We start from the raw sequence: 17,838 nt of genomic DNA on the forward strand, positions 1-17,838 counted from the left end.
CCAAAATCATATTCCGTGTTGTCTTCTAATTCTTCATGATCGCTATTTAACTCTTCGTTTAAATCATCTTCATTTCTTCTAATTGGCTGTTCGATAGCTGATAATCTTGTCTCTATTCTTTCCAATTTCTGAAGAACTGTCTGCAAAGGATCACTTATACTAGATCCTGATCCTGGCATGGTGAAGGAGTAAAGTTCAAGTCTGTCAGTCAATGTGATAGAAGGGGGTGAATCGTCCGAGTCTATTGTTACGTTTTCCCTACTTTCTCTATATGAATAAATATCCAGTTCTATAAAATTCCTAAATCGTTTCGTTCAATACATAAATATACTTTTTTTTATTAATACCGTCCGCGATTTCTAATTTAAAATTTCATTTCATGCAATCCTGCTACAAGGAGTACACAAGAATAGGAAATACGTTATTTTCTTTATTGACGATGATAGTACTCATATACACGTAGAGTATATCAACGCTTCAGAACAAACTTCGCCACACCCCGTTAAGGTCGCCGTTCAACGAACGCAAAGTGGACTTATATTCTTGTTCCAAAGTTTCTAACTTTTTTTTTTATTACCTTGTTTCAATGCTGTAAATATGCTGATCGTTGCTCAGGATTGTCTCTCTGGATAACTTGATCATGTGTCAGGATAACACTCTGGATATCCCTGGATAGCTGGATCGTCTGTCAGGACAACACTTTGGATATCCCTGTATGACTGTCTCACTTATCTGGATATCCCTGGATAACTGGATTCTCTGGGTTCTGGGATACTCTTATTCCCTTAGGATCTGGATGAACTTCCAGAATAATTTGATGTATCCCTTATCGCTGCCACCAATTATGTTGTTGCCGTAATAAACAACTAATAATTTTTTTTATTAAGTTGGTTATTCACTTAAAAACCAACTTTATATTTATTTATTTAACAATAAAATATACAATTTTTTGGAGATAACTAGTCCTTCCAGGACTTCGCTGAGTCTTTTTTGGAAGACTATAAAAATACGTGCTATCTATATGAATAGCGACTAATTAATCTAAAGACATGCATTAGTTTTTAAAGACTACGCTTTTATCCCCACTCTTCATACTTTACACTCGCATACCTCATACTGTCGACATACATTTTTAAATATTACTATTTTTTAAATTATTTTTTTTGTTAAATTAACTTCCGTCTTAAACAGTACCATTACAGTACCATTAATATGACCTAAGCATGACCTTACCATGTAAGGGAACGCATGAATATGCACTACATGTTAATTAACTGAAAATTCATTTAACCGAAATGCAATTAACCGAATTGTCATTTGACAGAATTGTTAAATAACAGAATTGTCATTTGACCGAATCGCTACTTAACCGAATTGACATTAATCCAAAAAGTCACTTAACAGAATTTTCAGTTGAAAGAATTAACATTTAACAGAATTGTCGTTAGACCAGACTAACATATTACCAAAATGTCAAATAACCGAATTGCTAGACAATAGAATTGTCATTTAACCGAATAAACCTTTAACCAACCAAGTCAAGTAACAGACTTATTATTTAACCGACACGTCAATTAACAGAAATGACAATAAACCTAATACATGCCATTTAATAGAAATGTCATTTAACTGACATGTCAATAAACAGAAATGTCATTTAACCAACATGTCATATAACCGAAATATCATTTAACCGACTCGTCAGTTAACAGAATCAGTATTTAAACGACACGTCAATGAACAGAAATGTCAATTAACCGACATGTCAAGTAACAGAATTGTAATTTAACTGAAACGTCAGTTAACCGAAATGTCATTTAACAGAATTATCTTTTAACCGAAATGTCATTTAATTGACACTATTTTAGTATGTTAGTTAAGTTTCTATTAAGTATATAGTTTTGTCGGTGAAGTAAACCTAGAGGGCACTATAATATAAGAAAGTGTGCAGATCTCCCTCTAGGTTTACTTTACCGACAAAACTATATACTCAGTAGAAGGTGAACTGACATACTAAAATGGAGTCGGTTAAATGACATTTCCTTTAAAAGACTGTTAATTGACAATTCTGTTAAATGACGTGTGAGTTAAATGACATTTCGGTTAAATGACAATTCTGTTAATTGAAGAAACGGTAATATGACAGTTTGGTTAAATTATAATTCTGTTACTTGACATATCGGTTAATATAGATTGTACAATCTCTAAAATTTTCGAGACAAATTCTGAACGGTACGCCAGTTTTAATGCTTCGCGAGTTGAACGGTAGGCAAGTACTGTGAGCTCCCGCGTATCGTCGAAATTTTCGCCTAGCGTTCATTCGAGCCAAATTCTGAATGGTAAGCGAGTTTGAATGCTGTGCGAGTTGAATGGAAGGCGAGTACTGTAATCTCCAGCGTAGCGTCGAAATTCTCGCATAGCGTTCATTCGAGCCAAATTCTGAACAGTAAGCGAGTTTGAATGCTGTGCGAGTTGAATGGTAGGCGAGTACTGTGAGCTCCCGCGTAGAGTCGAAATTCTCGCCTAGCGTTGATTCTTGAATCAGCGGCGCGGCGATATTTTTTTATAATATAGTAATGTTATATATATAATTTAAATTATTAAATTAAAAATATTTATAAAAAAATGAAATAAAAATTGTTTGTAATTTCAATTCCTCAATTAAATTATGAATTATTATATTATATAAAATATAAATTAAACTATAAAAAGATCCCTTTGTACATAATTATGTGCCCGCCGAAATTCAATTTTATGCAAGTTACAAAAATTCACGGCATATTAGTTTTTCTGCATTATGATTTTTCAAATTTTAAATAAAAATTTTCAAATTCAATTAAAAAGAAAATTGTTTGAATTTAAAAAAAAACTATTCAAATAAAAGTAATAATAAGTATAAATTAATTAATATTATATATTTATTAAATCCTTCGTTCATTAAAAATCAATAAATTTATCAATTTATACATAAATATTCATTAAATATATAATAAAATAAAATATATTTAAGGAAATTTAAATAATTTAAAAAGTTAATAAGAAAAATATGTTGCTTAAAAAATAACATAAATTATCATGTGTTATGTCACATAGTTTCATAATAGTTACATAACAATTACTTACTTTTTCAACAATGGAGGTGTATGTTTTAAATACTTGAAGTAAATCTGAAGAATTCATCTGCTCCTCGTCAATTAATCGCAAGTTGGACTTTTCACTTGCAACAATATATACCATTCTTGATATAGCTATAAATATTTGTAGAAAAGTGATTATTTATTTTGAAAAAATTATATATAAATCTTATTTTTTTTATTTTCTTATACACATTATTTGATTTTTATGGTTTTGAACTTTGATATAATTTTTTTTTAAATTTGTGCAGCTAAAGTCAAGATATTGAAAAAATAATACGAACTGGGTGATCAATTCTCAATATTTTGCAATGAAACTTTGGTGAAATACTGTTCAAATGTTGTACTATTATATAAAAATTTAATAAATATATTAACTCTTTCTGTATAGCCAAAAAAAATTCGTAAAAATATGCATTTTTTTCATGGAATTAACCTTACCCCCCCCCCCTTGACAAATCCTTCAATTTCTAAAAATAGAAAAATACGTTATAAAAATAGAAGAAAGAAGTAGAAAGCATAGTAGGTTTGAAATATAATGTGATGAACATATTGAATATAAAATTGATGACATGAAAAGAAGAGATTATGATATAATCCAATTTATTTATTATTTAAATTTATGTAAATTTTAATTCTTAATTAAGTTCTGTTTAAAAGTAAGGATAATTTAAAAGAAGTTTGCAAAAGTAATTAAAGGGTTAAATGGTTCTGGAAGGCCAAAAATCGTATCCTTTTTTTAGAATTTTTTTTTCATATAATAAATAAATAATTTTATTCAAACAGTTAAACATCTTAAAGTACACTATTAAAAGAACAATTTACTAAATTAATATTAAGAAATATTAAAAATTCTTGAGGCGGTTTGAATATCCCTAGAATATTCTCATGATATCCATGGACATTCTCGGAATGTCCCAGGGATATCCTGAAATATCAGTTGTTGTGAGGGGAAGCTTTTTGACATGCTTCTATATGAATTTAGCAAAACAATATTTGCGTAAATCTGTCATTATATGACCCAATAAACTATAAATTTACACTGAAAAAATCAAAAACACATACCGGCGAAGAGATTTTACACAATTAATAAAAAATAAGAAAGTAAGTTTGAGGACACTTTTAGAAGAATTACACAAATATATATATATTTATAAAAAAAATAATGAACTTACAGATAAGACCAGTAGTTATCGGCAACTCCTCAAATTCAATTTTAGTTGCAAAAGTATTACTTTCATAAGAGTTTTCTGTTGCCTCTTTTTTAATTACGGTAAGTGTTGTTCCGCTTTGTATTTGTAATTGGTAATGAAGGTTACCGTGTAAAGTAATAGGTGTGATTTTGTTACATATATTTTATATATACTTTTATCTTGTTTTAAAATGGATTTTGTATATAGAATTATATTTTATCATTAAAATATTAGAAGTTGTTAGATTTTTTAGATAATTTAGAAATAAAATATATATATACACGGAGAGAAAAATCTGCCTTTTATAGTATGAAATAGATTGCTGCTATTTTTCTTTAAACTTTTCATACTAATAGAGCAAAGATTTGAGAATTTTTAGGATAGTATTTGTCCGTACTAAAAAAGCATAGTATATATGCTTCTATAGTACAAAACATGTAGTTTAATAGCAACAACGCCATGCGAAGATCGCACATAACATCATCCTACTATGTTTGCATAAGTTCTATGCTTTTTCGGGGATAGACTCTTGCTTTTGACGCTTTAACTGACATTCTTATCTTTTTTCAAATAACTTATTTCTGAAATTTTTGGAAGCATAAAATAGGTTTTATTATATTTTATATGCATAAATAAAAATTTGAATTTATAAATTCTTCAATGTTTCCCTATTTTTTAATGATTAATTTTTTTATATTATTAATAAAGAATATGGTGCTAAGAAAACATAACACTGTTGAAATATATGATTTTTTAAAACTAATATTTAAAAAAGGAACTTAAGAAGTGTGAAGAACTGTACAAAGTTAAAAATACTGAGTGAAGATTTAACTATTTAAGATGTTTAATTTAACCTAAAAACTTATGGATTTAGAAATGTTTTATATTACTGCTATATATTTTGAACGGTCTGAAAATAAAATTTGTACATGTATATTTTACAAAATCAAGGTGACTATAATTATAATGCTGAATGAATATATATATATATATATATATATATATATATATACACTGTCAAATTTTTTGGAAATTTTTCTTATGAAATAGTTCGAAAAACGTTAAGAAAATGATTTTTCTACATAAAGTTCGATATTTTTCGAAAAGTGTAGAATAATTTCGAAACTGTTACGAAAAATTTCGAAAAATCATTAAGATTAAATTATTTTCGAAAAATGAAAGAAATTTTTCTACACGAATTCGAATTTTTTCTTAACTAAATATGAATTATAGCAGAACGTTTTGAGAAAATTTCTAGTTTTGTTGCGAAATTTAATTTTCTAAAAAATAATTATATTTTTCTACTGAAATTAGATATTTTACTAACATAATCTAGAAAATTTTCTTAAGAATACAGAGACTGTAATTATTGCTTACACATTTATTTAATAACAAGAATTTTAATATTAGTGAATTATTACTAGAATATCACTGAAATATTTTAAACAAATTTTATCATGATATTCAGGTAATATTACGTGCTGCTTGGATAATAAGAATAGTAAATAATAATTATTAAACAATAAGGACAATATATAATAATTTGTTAACTATATTTAAGAATAGGTTATCATTTTTGAAAAGTATTATGAAAACCTTTTATTAAATAAGCAATTAAAATTTTATTTTTTTCTATTTTATTATAAATAAACATTATTATAAATTATTTAATTTCATAAAGTATTATTATATATCGTGAAATATTTTTTCTATGAAGTAAGGATAGAAAAATTTTTTCTTATGTTCAAAGTATTTTGTCATTTTGAATAGTTTGTCACATCTGGTTTGGCTCATATTGACCAGCTACAAGGGAGAGGGACTATTGTAAGAGGGACTATTTTATGACGTTTTCGGTACCAGTTTTTTTTCATAGATGTATCCAGATTGAAAGTTTGTGAATTTTTTTTTGTTTTGAAATATATAGAGAAAATGTTGCGATAATTTTCGAAATTTTTCGAAATTTTAAATATTTTCTGAGAACTTTTCTTTGAAAAGACTTTCAATCCTCAGTTGCTCTTCAGCATTTGCCGAAGAGGTATGTATTAAATTCGCGAGTAAGTTAGTGTTGTAAGTAATAAAGAGCCTCGGCAAGCCCCATGCAAAAAATGCCCCTTTTTCGTACCTCGAATTTTGAAACTTTTTTTATGCCAAATGGTTACATATGATGACCCAATAATCCCTGCAAAATTTCAAGATGAGCATGTGCCCCCTTTCCGAAATACAGGGGGTCAAAGGGGGCCATGTCCAAAATTAGAATAATGCAATATAATCGAATAATAATGTTAAAAAAAATCAGACCAAATGATTCCCTTAAGATTTTCGTCTGCTGATTACGAATCTAAAGTCCGTTTTTAAAAATTCAAAATGGCGGATCCAATATGGCGGACGACATTTTTTAAAAATCAATCCAATTGACTTGAAAATCGTTACTCGGGGGTTTTTGGGTCGCTGATTACGAATATGATGTCCGTTATCAAAAATTCAAAATGGCGGATCCAATATGGCGGACGACATTTTTGAAAATCGATCCAATTGACTTGAAACTTGTTACTCAGGGGTTTATGGGGTCGCTGATTACGAATATGATGTCCGTTTTTAAAAATTTTAAATGTCGCATCTAATATAACGAATAAAGGCAAGATTTAAGGCTAAATTCAGCTTGCAAAGGCCAGATGTAATAATTACAAAACCATCTAAAGTAAGATGTAATATTCCAATCAACAAAGATAAGAAGTAGTATCCCAACCAATAAAGGCAAGATGTAATCGACAACCCGATCAGCAAAGATAAGAGATAATAATCCAACCAACAAAGGTAAGATGAATGTCGTCCGACATTTTGAATTTGTGAAAACGGACATCATATTCGTAATCAACGACCCCAAAAACCCCCGAGTAACAAGTTTTAAGTCAATTTGATCGATTTTCAAAAATGTCGTCTGCCATATTGGATCCGCCATTTTGAATTTTTAAAAACGGACATCATATTCGTAATCAGCGACCCCAAAAACCCCCGAGTAACAAGTTTTAAGTCAATTGGATCGATTTTTAAAAATGTCGTCCGCCATATTGGATCCGCCATTTTGAATTTTTAAAAACGGACTTTAGATTCGTAATCAGCAAACGAAAATCTTAAGGGAACCATTTGGTCTGATTTTTATTAACATTATTATTCGATTATATTGCATATTCTAATTTTGGACATGGCTCCCTTTGACCCCCTGTATTTCGTAAAGGGGGCACATGCTCATCTTGAAATTTTGCAGGGAATATTGGGTCATCATATGTAACCATTTGGCATAAAAAAAGTTTCAAAATTCGAGGTACGGAAAAGGGGCACTTTTTGCCGAGGCTCTTTCATTGTGAAGTGATGTGATGTGAACTGATGAATTCTTGGATTAAGAATAATATAATTTTATGTTTAAAAAATATTTAAAAACTTTTCTGGAAATTATTGTGTCGTATGTAGTTACAAGATGAACAACAATAATTTAAAGTTATTATTGTAATAGACTACTTATTATTTTGTAAAAAATTTTAGATTGATTTATTGAATAAAATTATAGTTATTTGTAAATTATTATAATTCTATCACATATCTAATAACAATCCCTCAAAATAATAAGTACTTAAAAACTATTAAAGGAAAAAAGTGGGCTTACAAATTGGAAATAAGTAAACTTTGATTAAATATATGTATTTCAATTTTTTAAGCCTACTTTTATCTTTTCTTTATAGTTTTTAAAAGTAAATCTTCAAATATATTTTTCCTTATACTTTATGTTAAGAATAAAAAAAAACCAAATACTTTTTATAAATTTCTCTCAATTTTTGGTTAGAAAAAAGTCGAAAAGAGTTTCGAAATTTTTCTTAACATGTTACTGAAATAATCGAACATATTTTCGAAATTTTTCTTAACAGTTTATTTGAAAAAAATCATTGTTTAGAAAATTTTCTCAATTTCTGGTTAGAAAAAAATCGAAATGAGATTCGATTACTGAAAAAATCAAACACAGTTTAGAAATTTTTCTTAACACTTTGTTCGAAAAAAATCAAAACAGATTTCGAAATTTTCCTACATTACTATTTCGAAAAATTTCTAACCTTTTCGAAAAAAACTGGCAAACTATTTTTCGAAAAATTTCGAAAAAAATTTTTACAGTATATATATATATGAAAATATATAAAATATACCTGATTTAATTGTATAAGAGATTCAATTTTTTTAATTTGATCACCCCAAGCGGAAATGTGACATCTTCTAGCAGTATTGTTATTGATAACGAATGAAATTAATACAAATTGTTGCTGGCGACCTTTAACTTCTTTACTTCTTATCTTACACAGCCCCAGAAAAAAAGTGTCGTGCGCGGCAGACCAGACTAGTTATTTCCTATGTATTTTGACGCGCTGAACACAAATCCGAAGTCCGTTTTGCTCCATCACGTCAGGACTTTTTTCTAACCTCCATAAACCTGTCGGATTTTGAGAGGTAGACTATTTTTTTTAAAAATTGATGGATTTACTTCAAACTTGGTATCTAGGGGTTTTTTGGGTCGCTGATGACGAATTTGAAGTTAGATTTTCAAAATTCAAAATGGCGGCTCCAATATGGCGGACGAATTTTGTAAAAATTGATGGATTTACTTCAAACTTGGTATCTTGGGGTTTTTTGGGTCGCTGATTACGAATCCGAAGTTAGATTTTCAAAACTAGAAATGGAAATTCTTTTATATAAGTAAGGTATTCACGTCTTTTTATGGTTGCGCACTCTTTTGTCCTCAAAGTATCTGTGTAATGGTTTTGTTTTCAAATTGGTGCCTCCAGGTACAATATCCCTTTTCAGCATCCAACAGTAGTCGGCCATCATATTTACATCCCATCTTCCTTGATAACGACGCTCAAATTCTTTAAGATCTTGATGGAATCGTTCTCCTTGTTCTTCACTGTAAATTCCCAAATTTTCAGGGTATTGATCCCGATGCGAGTCTAAGTAATGCAACTTTATGCTCATTAAGCATCCTAACTTACCAAAGTTTTTAATCATATCACTAACTATTTGCTCCCAATTTTCACTCTTCTAATTACCCAGAAAATTTTCGACAACTGCTTTGAAATCAAGCCATGCGGCTTTCTCCTTTTTATTCATTTTGGTGATAAATTGCTCATCTTTTAACAATTTGCGAAAACGTGGTCCGTCGAAAACCCCTTCTTTTAGTTTCGCATCAGAGATTTCTGGAAACTTTTGTTCCAGGTATTTGAAACAGTTTCCTTTTTTATCTAAGGCTTTGACAAACTGTTTAATTGCTCCTAGTTTCGTGTGTATTATATTTTTTGAACCTGGTTCGAAAGAATTCCTTTTTGGCCATTGTTTTTTAATGTAGTGATTTGCTCGATCTCTACTGTCCCACAAACACAGGAATCATGGTGTTTTTGTAAAACCTGATTGTTGTCCAAGTAGTATGCTTAAAATCTTGAAATCTCCACAAATTTTCCAGTTGCGTTCTCGGTATCTAATTTTATCCAAAACTAGTTTCATATATTCATAGTTTTCTTTCATTTCCGATGAATGCGCTATTGGAATATGAGCATAAATATTAGTATTATGTAGTAGTACTACTTTTAAACTTCTTTTCGAAGAGTCAATAAATAGTCTCCAATTTTCATCTTTGTATATATTTGGTTTTAATTTATTCATGAGTCCGACAACATCTGAACAATATACCAACGACGGATTTTCATCTTTTGTAAAATATTGTCAGAATTCTTTTTCTCTGTCTCGATAAAAGCTAGCTGTTGTGCCTTTTGATAACAAGTTTTTCTTCTTTAACACTGATGCTAGGTGTTCTGCACAATCCTTCGGTAATTTTAATTCTCTAATGAGGTTGCTAAGTTCTTCTTGATTAAATGTTTGTGGAATCTTTATCTCCTGTTCATCATACGGAAGGTAATAGTCATCCTCATAATCGGTTCTCATGTCGTTATTTTCAAAATCTAGAACATCTTCAGTTGAACTGTCAATTTGCAAGATTTTGGGAGAGGAAGGTGGATTGCATGAAATTTCTGGTTTTTTTACAGTTGAGACGTTGGCATACAATATGTTTTTTTTATTTTTGTTATTTATATCCTTGCACATTGGTGTTGCAAAAATAACAATCTTTTTGATTTAATGGTTTTTCCCACAAAGTTGCCTTTATAAACTTTAGTTTATCCTCTTTTGTATGATTCCAACGAGTTAGCATTGTGCAACAGGAACTGCAAATTTTGTGTGGAACCCAATTTTTATCCTGATTGGCTATCTCAAGATCAAAACAATCTTTGTAGATCTGTTTGATATTTTCATTTATTGATTTACGATTTTTGGGGACATCGAATTGTCCACATATGTAACAAAATGCATATGCATTGCTGTCGCATAAGTGTTCCGACGTTGTTACTGCAAAATTAAGTTTTAAAGCCTTTGGAGTTTTATTATTGTTTTGATTTTGAGAAACCATGATTTATGTGAAAACCCGCACGTTAAGGATCCTGGCCCGATCGCAGGTGAGTCCGCCGTCCTAGGGGTGATAACCCTCATACCTCCCCAGGCCTAAGTATGAGAGCTTTCCGACTTTGACGAGGACAAAGTCAACTCGTCGTCACATTTTGAATCCCCTGCAGGGGGTTCAAAATGTGAAGGATTTGTATAGATTGTTAATCAGTGACTCAAAAAAACTCTAGATACCAAGTTTGAAGTAAATCCATCAATTTTTACAAAATTCGTCCGCCATATTGGAGCCGACATTTTAAATTTTGAAAATCTAACTTTAGATTCGTAATCAGCGACCCAAAAAACCCCTAGATACCAAGTTTGAAGTAAATCCATCCTTTCATCTAACCAGTTTTTTGTGTAAAAAGGAAGCAGAGTTCAACTAAGGATCATGTCTTTGTCCAACCCCCTCCCAAAATGAAAAATAAAAGACAACTTTCTCCTTCACTACAGGATTCGAATAGGGATAAAGTGGTTGATTCTTTGAAAAATGATAAAAAGGTGAGAAAAACCTCCAAAACAGGAGTAACATTAGAGGAGATTTCTTCGGCTATTAGTCCCTCATCATAACTGTTTAATAACAATATTAATAGCTATCCTTTAAATATGGATCAACTAACAGAATTTTTGTTGTTATCTTATGAAAACACGGATATTATTAAGTCAGCTTATTAATATACACAAGATATCCCTTCACTTATTCAAATGATTTCTGCAGTTAGGCTTGTCATTTCGAAACGTAAATTAAAGTATCGAATTACTAAAATTATCAAAGCATTGAAAAATCTTAATAATGACATTACAAGTGATGATTCTTCTGCTTTGGACGATACAGATTTTTTACTCTTAAAAAAACATAACCTTTAAACTAGAAGAAGTTCGTGTAAACAATAATAATTCTTTAAGAATTATTTTTTGGAATGTGAGAAGTGTTGTTCATCGTTTGATCGACATACAATCTCTTCTTACAGAATTTTACAATTTTTATTTGTGTAGAATCGTGGTTAACTAATGATAAAAATATTCAATTTCCTAGATTTATAACTTTTCGTAAGGACAGGACCTACTCTAGGGGTGGTGGTCTTCTGTTGTTAATTCGGAATACTTTGGCCTTTAAAGAAATAACTGTCATCCAGTCTCCAGATAAGAGTGTTGAATTATGTGGAATATATGTTCATAATGTTAAACTGTCTGTTAAGGTTATTGAGTGTTATAGAACCCCAGGTTATACTCTCTTACAACTTCAATGGAACACAATTTTCCAAAATGTTAAAGATTGTAATAATGCAATCTTTCTAGGCGATTTTAATGCGCATCATAGGAGTTGGAACTGCATGCATACTCATGTAAATGGTATTAGATTGGCAAACTGCGTTGAAGAAAATGACCTCTTCATACATAATACTAGTTCTTCTACTTATGTTAATATGTAGCATAAAACTAAATCAAACCTTGATTTACTTATTTCTACAGTTAATCTTTCTGACAAGATTCATTTTCGGGTTAGTGATGATCCCATGGGAACTGACCATTTTCCGATATTTATTTTGTTAAATTCTGAAAGAGTGTCTTATGAGAAAAGGTCTTTTAAGATCAAATCTTTGCGTACTAATTGGGATGAATTTTCGAGACTTTTAGAGGAATCATATGATGATTTGTTTTTTCAGAATACGAATTTATGTCACCGAGTAATAAATATGATTTTTTTGTTACTAAAATTAAAAATGCTCTTAAAACATGTACACCTAAGAAAAAAAAACATTCTCTTAAAAAATTATCAACAAAAAAAATCCAGTTTCATGGTGGGATGAAGACTGTAACGAAATAAAGAGGCTTAGAAAGGCTAGTTATAAAAAATAAGAATTTTCTCAAAACATGGTTGACCTTATAGAATATAAAAAACTAAGCGCTTTGGCAAAAAAAACTTATAAAAAAAGAAAAGAGAGGGATTTATAAAATTTGCTGAGAGTATTAACTTTCGTTCTGATTCTACGTATTTTTGGAATAAATGTAAAATATTTAAAAATAAATGTGTTGTTATTTTTGTTGACTATTTAATTTTAATTTTGCAACAAGGGTTATTTTATTATTAATTAATTGTCGGGCACATGGTCAAAATAATTTTGAGTCCACTTTTGATTTAACAATGTTAATTTATTTATTTTCCAAAAAACAATATTCTTGATTGAGAATACAATTACACTTTTATCATTAAAAACCTTTAACAAGCAAAAAAACGTCGATGATTTTGGATTACTTTTTGGGAGTAAAGTTCTCACTCGCGTACACACGATAGTTGTTCTAAAGTTGGAAAAAGGGAAAAAAGAGGGGAACACAAAAAAAAAAGAAATTCAATCGCGCAGGTCAGGATTAATCATATTAAATTTCACGTGTGTAATTCGGGAGCTCAAAGTTAAGGCGCTAAAGTTTACCATCATTTTTAGAAAGAAAAGATAATTAATTAAAGAATAATTCTGAACAAAATGGATTAAAGTTTCGCCTCTCCACACTACTGAAAACTTGCAAACGGAAAATACGGTTAAAGAATCCTTAAATAAAATAGGTCCTCCTTGGGTTCAAACAGATACTCATTGGCAGCCTCCGGCTCAAGACAGTGCCTTTTTTGATACTCCTTTTGACTTTTTCGAATTTAATGCTTCTCTTGATAGTAAGAAGATTAAATCTTCGCCTGGTCTGGATGGCGTTGACTTCGACATATTAAAAAAATTACCAATAAAATACAAGTTAATTCTTTTAGATATTTTTAATACACTATATCAAACTGAAGAGTATCCTCTAAGCTGGAGGGAATGCTTTATTCATTTTGTCAAAAAACCTGATAATATTGGTCTTCGACCTATAACCCTTACTTCCTGTTTATTAAAGCTGTTTGAAACTTTAATTAAAAACAGATTGCAGTGGTGGGCTGAGGTGCAGAACTTTATTCCTAAATCACAAAACAGTTTTCTAAAGGGTAGATCTTGTATAGACAACTTGACAAATTTAATTTTAAAGATTGATGAAGCATTTATTGAAAAAAACATGTTTTGGCTGCATTTCTAGATGTGCAAGGTGCCTTTGATAACGTTAATATTGATATTCTATTGTCTAAGCTAGTTTCTATTGGATGTTCATTATAATTGATTAATTTTTTCAAGTTTGTTTCACATGTAAGATATATATATATATATATATATATATATATATATATATATATATATACGGCATATACTCAGGTTGCAATAAGAAAGGTTTTTAAGGGGGTTCCTCAGGGTGGAGTTCTCAGTCTATTATTGTACTTGATTTATGTCTCTAGTATTGCTGAAGACTTGCATAAAAATGTTGTAGTTTCTCAGTTTGCAGACGATATAGCGATGTACGTCAAAGCTAAAACTGTTAAGAGAGGTGTTAGCATGCTGACAAAGGCTGTAGATAAAATTGATAAAAATCTTTTTTCTCTTGGGCTTGAATTTTTTTTGTCTAAGACGCAGTTTGTTCACTTTAACAATATGAAAATTCTTCCTGGTAATGTTCAAATTAAAGTCAAAGATCATATAATTAAATGAAGTACTATTGTTCGTTTTTTTGGTATTGTATTGGATTATAAAATGTCTTTTTTGCCCCATATTGATGATGTTATTAAGAAATGTTCTAAAGCCTTGAATATTATAAAATATCTTTGTGGTACTTGGTAGGGTTCAAGTCCAGAAACTCTTATAATGTTATATAAGAGCTATGTGCGATCTATTGTCGATTATGGCTCATGTTTGTATTTTCCTAAGACTAAAAAAGCAAGAAAGAAAATTGAATCAATACAAAATAGTGCAATTAGAATAGCTTTTGGCTACCGTAGAAGTACTCCTTTGAATGTCATGTTGACTGAATCTAAACTTATGTTGTTGAAAGACCGCTCTGTTTACTTGTGTGACTGCTATATGGCTAAAATTTTATCAAATAGTAATTCTATTATTTTTAGCTCGATAAATACTTATTTTAACCTATGTAAACGTAAAGTTCAAAAACGTAAGATTTTATTGTATCATAATATAATTTTTAAACTAAATACTTTAAACACAGTCGACGTCCGCTCCAATTATAATATGTATTGTTCAGATTATGAAGTTTTAAAAAAAACAATTCCAGTTAACACCAGTCTCGGTAATGATTTTAATAGTTTTTCTAACCCAAATAACAGATTGAAAGATCTTATACAAAACAATAATGCGATATCTATTTATACGGATGGGAGTAAGGTCTCATCGCATGCGTATGTCGGCTCTGCCTGTGTTTGTCCAGAGTTGAATAAATGTGTTAAAAAGAGTATGCCATGTGAGGCTTGTTTTTACGGCTGAGTGTATGGCTTTAAGCGATGCAATGGACATTGCCTTGGAGAATCGAAGTCATAGCTCTCTCATTTTTTCGGACTCTTTCAGTGCTCTGCAAAGTTTACAATCCAGTTTTATTACTATTAAAACCAATCCGTACATCTTTGAAATAAAAAAAAATATATGTCAAATTTATTAATAATAATTCTAATAATAGCATTATAAAATTTTTTTGGGTTCCTTCACATATCGGAGTCCGAGGAAATGAGGAAGCTGACTTTCAAGCTAAATCGGCTACTGAAAAAGATTGTTTGGATGTGGTAAAGATTCCTTATACTGACTTATACGAGTTTTTTAGAAAAAGTCATCCTCTCAGTCTTCAAATATTATATTGCAACAGGGCCTTTTTAAGGGCAAAAATTATTTTCAAAATTATTACTCTAGTGCTAAGAAACTATGGTTTAGTTATAAATCTTTAACTAGAAGACAGATAGTCACAATTAATCGTTGTAGAGCCAACCATTATAATTTCGCTGAATCTTTGGCTCGAATAAATATTGTTAATAGTAGTTTGTGTAAATGTGGTCAATATAATTAAAGCTCAAATCATGCTGTTTGGCAGTGTCAACTATATGTACCTCACCGTACTGTTTTATGTGAGAAACTGTTTAAAATGAAATTTTTTTTGCCTTTTTGCATGGAAATGTTTTTAGCAAAACCAAATATTGCTGTGTGCAAGCTTATTGTTAAATTTCTGGATAATTGTAACTTAAAGATATAAACTTCATGCATGCTTATAAACCTATTTAGGTTCTTTAATGCTTTAATAAAAAAAAAAGTTGATTTTTGAGGTGTCAGAGGCCAGAGGCTCATATGAAATAAAAGATACAAAGCTAAATTTTTCTTTTGAAAAGGAGTAGTGATACATAAGAGAGAAAGTGATATAACACATTTCAATAGAAAAGTTTCGACCTTTGTTTTTGTACATGTATTCTATGTTGTTCAGTGTATTATATGTAATAATTAAAATACTTAAAATAGTGCTATGAATAGAAGCCAATGAAATGAATATTTTAATGTAAAAATGTATAATTAATAATTTAATTAATGTAATTTGTTCAATTAAAAGAATTTTTTGATAATAAAAATGTTTTATAATAATAGAAAAAGGTATAATAGAAATACAAAATATTGTAAAAACTGATTTATTAAATAGAAATGACAATCTTGTAATCTGTCATCTTGCAACATAATATACACGAAAAATGTGTTAACGCTTTATTATGCATTTGTAAATGTTTATTTATAACTTCCCCCCCCCTCTCTCTCTATATATATATATATTTTATATAATTTTTTTTAAAAGTATACCTGTTATTCTTTATTTATATTTTTAACGTAGTTGTAATTTTTCTTGTGAACTATAAAAATATTCCATATTATATATAATATGATATTAATAATAATGATATTCATTGTTAATTACGTAATATTAGAAGTACTTAAGTATTCACTAGTGTTGTGTGTATTTGATACAAATGGAAAGTAATTATCATGAATTAAAAGTACTTACACGCTGAGATCAAATAATTGTATCGAATCAAATTCTTCATTTGTTAGTTAGTAAACTTTTTACCTAATTGTGAAAATTTTAAACATTTAACAAATTTTTGTAGTCTGACTTCTAATATTTTTTATTCTGTCGATTGAAATGATGAAGTTTAAAATATTTCGTCCAATGTCCTAACATTGACTTTTTAAATTTTATTCTTGATAAACTCCTAAGTGGTAACTCGACGAAGTACTAACCGCGTTCAACGTTGCTTAACTTTAGTGATCAGAAGATTTCTCCAACCTGGTATGAGATTTTTGAATATCAAAAGAATTATAAGCTTCTTTAAATTGTATTTTCGTTAAATGTTACACGGATAAGTTCATTGTGCGTCAAAGGGAAACCAAATGTTTTACGGGACCCTACCTATATATTAAATAAATAATAACTGCTGAGGCTTCATCGAAGACACCGTAGTTACGGCTCTGAGTTATCTCCATGAGTATGAGATTTTATTAACGGGATTACTAATTTTTATATAAAAGAAATCATCTTTTGTTAAAAGGAAAAGTCAGTGCTGAAGTGTGTTAATACCGTGGTATTAGGAAATACTGTGCTATAACTGCGTTAGATTTTTTCTGATTGGATGATAAAAGCTTAAGAACTGAAAATTGTATAGAATTCATATGTAGTTGTACGTTTATACATTTGTATTAATTTTCAGCTTTAGAAAATGTATGGTTTTAAAAAATGATAATTCATTAATCATTTATGTTTAATTAAAATTATAAAATCCCTAATAATTATTAATTGTTAAATAGGTAAAGACTACAATAAAATTCTTTGTACTCATTTTAATAAATGTAATATTTATTACTATTTTTGTTAAAGAAGACGGTTTTTATAAATGATGTCATGGGTTTTTTAAAAATAATTTTTGCCCCGTGCCCCACCCTCTTATTACATTTATTAAATACCTTAGGGCCATTTTTTCAGTCTGTGGTCACAAATTGCTTGACCCTTCGCCTCCATCTTTTTTAGTGTCACGTCATATATGGAAGCCACCTTATTATTTGAAATACAGTATTCTTTAATTGTTGTAGGTA

The 17,838-nt window shown here is 29.5% G+C and overlaps 1 protein-coding gene across 17 annotated transcripts in view; it reads left to right on the plus strand.

The window, feature by feature from the left end:
* LOC127276984 (neuroligin-2) overlaps positions 1-17,838 on the plus strand; it is an 856,047-nt gene that overhangs the window by 486,599 nt on the left and 351,610 nt on the right. The window lies entirely within an intron of this gene.

Source organism: Leptopilina boulardi, unplaced genomic scaffold, assembly GCF_019393585.1.
Source record: "Leptopilina boulardi isolate dan_hultmark-lab unplaced genomic scaffold, ZJU_Lbou_2.1 LbouV2_162, whole genome shotgun sequence".
Lineage (NCBI taxonomy): Eukaryota > Metazoa > Arthropoda > Insecta > Hymenoptera > Figitidae > Leptopilina > Leptopilina boulardi.